The sequence below is a fragment of the Elephas maximus genome, chromosome 22 (genome assembly GCF_024166365.1).
Source record: "Elephas maximus indicus isolate mEleMax1 chromosome 22, mEleMax1 primary haplotype, whole genome shotgun sequence".
Lineage (NCBI taxonomy): Eukaryota > Metazoa > Chordata > Mammalia > Proboscidea > Elephantidae > Elephas > Elephas maximus.
The window spans coordinates 57,351,526-57,356,351 of record NC_064840.1 but is presented as its reverse complement, the minus strand read 5'-3'; positions in this window follow the sequence as shown (position 1 = coordinate 57,356,351).

Sequence of the window (4,826 nt, the reverse complement as noted above, 5' to 3'; positions counted from 1 at the left end):
GAGGGTTTTCTTTAGCAGGCATACTTCTCATTGGCACAAAGTTTGGTTTTAAAATTGACAATATGGCTAAAATAAACAGCACAGTGCTGGGGAAAGGGCACTGTCTAGCTAGGAGGCAAGAGAGGTCTCTTGCCTGAGTTATAATCCCAGCTCTGCCACTCATTAATTTATGGCCTCAGACGCGTCTGATCTCTAAAATGAGAGAGTTGGGGGAGTAATTTGCAAGCTCCTCTGTGTGTCTCTGAGTTTTCTTTGGTACTTTGTAATGCCAACGCGAGACATCAAACAGTTCCTTTGCCTGTTGGGGTTCAATCTTTAGCTTGAGCTTGGACATAATTCAATATCAGCAGAACTGCAACCTCCTAAAAGAAGTTCTACTAAAACCTAGATGGCAAAATTCATTGCCCATAGATCACAAGAGAGGGTCCCAGACAGAGCTGGAGAAAAATGTAGAACAAAATTCTTACTCAAAAAGAAAGACCAGATTTGCTGGCCTGACAGAGTCTGGAGAAACCTGAGAGTATGGCCCCTGGAAACTCTTTCAGCTCAGTAATGAAGTCACTCCTGAGGTTCACCCTTCAGCTGAAGATTGGACAGGCCCATAAAACAAAATGAGACTAAAGGGGCACACCAGCCCTGGGGCAAGGACTAGAAGGCAGGAGGGAACAGGAAAGCTGGTAACAGGAAACCCAGGGTTGAGAAGGGAGAGTGTTGACATGTCATGGGGTTGTTAACCAGTGACATAAAACAATATGTATACTGTTTGATGAGAAACTAGTTTGTTCTGTAAACCTTCATCTAAAGTACAATAAAAAAAAAGAAGGAAAAAAAGAAAATTCATTGCCCATAGCTGTTGGCTCACATTCAGCAGATACATCTATAATCAGAGGAGCCAGGTGAGGTAAGCCATTCTCAAAGCTTTGCCAAGGAGCCCATGCTTTCTCCCTGGTTACCTTATTCCAAGTGTTAAAAAAAAAAATCCATCACCACCAGGTGGTTTATAATGTGCTTTTACATGATCTCATGAGATACTACAAGTACTCCAAGCCACTGGGGCCTTTAACCCATTGCTGTGGAAATGAGTCCAACCCGTGGTGACCCTCTTCTGTTACAGAGTAGGACTGCTCCATAGGATTTTCTTGGCTGTAATCTTTATGGAAGCAGATTGCCAGGCCTTTCTTCTGCAGCACCATGAGGTAGATTTGAACAGAAGCTTTAGTAGTGGAGTGTAAACCTTTTGTGCTACCCAGGGATGGGGGCTCTAGCCAACCATTAATGGTTCAGCAAAGACAGAATACCTGGCAGTTATTCCTAAAATGAGGCACATAGAGGTAGGGGCGGTGGCAGGACAGTATAGGGCCAGCATCACTTTGCCCTTAGATTACAGCAAAGACAATCTTTCTGCCTCCATCCTCACAACTTCTGATTCATTCTTTATATTGCAGCCAGAGGCATGCCTCTTAAGACTTTTTTTTTTCCCCACCAGCAAAGAAGTTGTCAGAAAATTTTATTTTTAGACGAGGAACCAATGTTAAGACTGGGAAGCAGCTCTTTGAAAGAAGTGTGTATGTGTTGGAATTATTTAGTGTAGACCCTCTTGGAAAGGGGATTCTCATAGCCTCCATTCTGGGCCAAGGGGCACCATCAGTGTGGTGAGGTTTGAAAAGGAAAAGCCTTTGTTCGAATGGAAAGACTTAGAAAGGAAGGATTACAGACGTTTAAATCTCAAGGAAAAGAGGTGCAAATATTTGAGCATCCATCCTGTGCCCCGACACTGTTCTAGGCTCTGAGGATGCATCACTGGGCAGGTTCGTGGTAGTCATGAATGCTGCTTACCAAATATCTCCAGTCTCCCCACTTGCAGCACATACCGGATCAGGGTTCCCTGTCTCCTTGGTCACATGGGGCCACATGACTTGCTTTGCCAGTGAAGTGTGAGGGAAGTCACAGATATCTGTTCCAGGCAGGAGCTTTAAAAACCAGTGTGTGACTTGTTACATGGTCTTACCACTGCTTCAGTGATGGCGGAAGCTTCTGTTGACGTGAAGCAGTGGACACGCAGAGTTAAGCAAGAAATAAACTTTTCTTGGGATAAGCCGTGGGGCTGTTTGTTAGTGCAGCACATCAAACAGGGAAGGTTTCTCTCTCTCTCTCTCTTTTTTTGTGTTTTAGGTGAAAGTTTACAGCTCAAGCTAGTTCCTCGTATGAAAATTTATACACACATTGTTATGTGACCCTAGTTGCTCTCCCTATATAATGTGACAGCACACTCCCCCTTTCCACCTCATATTTCCTATGTCCATTCATCCAGCTCCTGTCCCCTTCTGCCTTCTCATCTCTGGACAGGAGCTGCCCATTTAGTCTCATTTATCCACTTGAACTAAGAAGCTCATTCTTCACGAGTATCATTTTATGTCTTATAGTCCAGTCTATTCTCTGTCTGAAGATTTGACTTTGGGAATGGTTTTAGTTCTCGATTAACAGAGAGTCCAGCAGCCATGCCTTCTGGGCTTCCTCCAGCCTCAGTCAGACCATTAAGTCTGGTCTTTTTACTAGAATTTGAGTTCTGCATCCAACTTTTTTCCCGCTCGGTCAGGGACTCTCTTTTGTGTTCCTTGTCAGGGCAGTCATTGGTGGTAGCCAGAAACCATCTAGTTCTTCTGTAAACAGAGAAGGTTCTTGCCCTCTGGAAAAAAAAACCTTGCCTTCATGGAGCTTACATTCTAGTGCAAGGAAAGCAGATAGAAAAATATACATTATAACGTCAGGTAGGGGTGAATACAAAGAGCCTCTGAGTGGTGCAAATGGTTAAGTGCTCGACTACTAGTTGAAAAGATGACAACTGGAACCCACCCAGAGGTGCCTCGGAAGACAGGCCTGGCTATCTGCTTCCAAAAGGTCACAGCCTTGAAAACCCTATGGTTGCCATGAGTCTGAATCAACTGGAAGGCAACTAACAACAAAGGGGTGAAAACAATGAAGAAAAAAAAAAGCAGATAAAGCAGGATAAGGAAATAGGGAATGAAGAAGTGCTAGTTTTAGACAGAGTTGTTGAGGAAGGCCTCCTTGATGGAGGTAACACTTGAGCTGAGACTTGAATGAAGTGCGAGTGAGCCATGAGAGTATCGGAGATAAGGAAAGGTGCTCTGGGTAGAGGGAATGGCGGGTGCAGAACAACAAGGCAGGAGCTCCAGGGTCTCCTGGGCACAGAGGTCTGTGACAATGATGAAAATGCCGTCCTTAAAGAAGGAAGAGAGAAGGGCACATTCATCCACTGACTGCCATGGCCTGAGCCAGAGCTGGGCTAGAGCAGGCCACTGCTGTGTGGATCAGCAGTAGCTGTTGGACAGCAGAGAAGTAGTTAACAATGGCCTTGGCACACTGCTCAGACACCAGTTTCCTCCCACTCCTGGGATTTTGAATGAGGTGGAGGGCAAAAAGGAAAGAGGGAGTAACTAAATTTCTTCGTGACATTCTGGAATGGGTGGCTTCTTGTATTTGAGAAAAATCATGTGACCTAACTTGAGCTCATGAAGTAGTTCATGGTCATTACTTCCCTGAAAATTATTCCCTACCTTAAAACTCATCAACAGCTTCCTAATGGCTTTAGGAAGAAGCCTAAACTCAACTCCGGCTAGCTCACCCCCTGTCACCTCTCTCTTTTCACAGAATTCTGCTCCAGTCACACTGGTTTTCTTTCAGTTCCTTCACCAAGCTGTGCTTTCTCTGAGCCTTTGCGAATGCTGTTCCCTCTGCTAGGAACACTCTTCTTCCTCTCTTCTTTTGGCTAACATCCCTCAGGTTAGGGTTTCGAACCAGTTCTGCCTCATTCAGTTCACTCAATTTAAGTGGTAAAACATTGCCAGTTGAAGCCCCCCGTGAGGCTGAGCCTCTTAACATTCTGCTCCTTCCCTACCCCCAACCATTATTTGAAGTTAGTGTTTATCTCTCCATGTGAGTCTTCATACTTTAATTGCAGGTGTGTATATCCCTAAAGAGGGATATACACACCGGTAACCCTGGTGGCATAGTGGTTAAGCGCTATGGCTGCCAACCAAAAGGTCCGCAGTTCAAATCCGCCAGGTGCTCCTTGGAAACTCTACGGGGCAGTTCTACTCTGTCCTATAGGGTCGCTATGAGTTGGAATCGACTCGATGGCAGTGGGTTTTTTTTTTTTTTCTCCCTAAAGAAGTCCCTGGGTGGAGCAAACAGTTAAGCACTGGGCTATACTAACCTGAAAGGTAGAAAGGCCCACTGGTCTGCGTCCAAAAGGTCACAGCCATGAAAACCCTGTGGAGCACAGTACTACTCTGAAACACTTGGGGTTGCTATAAGTCGGAATCGACTCCCTAACAACTAGTTTGGACTTTTTTTGTTTGTTTATATATCCCTAAAGAATATATATGATTGTTTTACTTGGTTTTAAACTGTATATAAATGTTATTTCAAAGGTAGTTTGCAACTTGCGTTTTCCCCTCAGCCTTATTTTTGAGATCTGTCCATGTTGAAACATGTAGCCCTAGTTCATTCTTAACTGCTGTATGTTAAAAATAATCAAAACACATAGAAATTAAAATCTAGGGTTTATTCCGAGCAGTCATTCTATATGCAAGTAGGGAGATCATTTCTGTCAAAAATGAACAATTCAGAACACCATTAACAGATTGCTATGCAGTCAGTTTGCAAATTGGGCAGCACATCATTACCCAGTAAATCCATACTTTGAATAATTAATTAGGATTTTTAAAGCACTTATATAATGTTATCAAGAACTTTGAACAAAATTTCTGATCAGTTGTTGTGATGGTTAAGGTTGTGTGTCTACT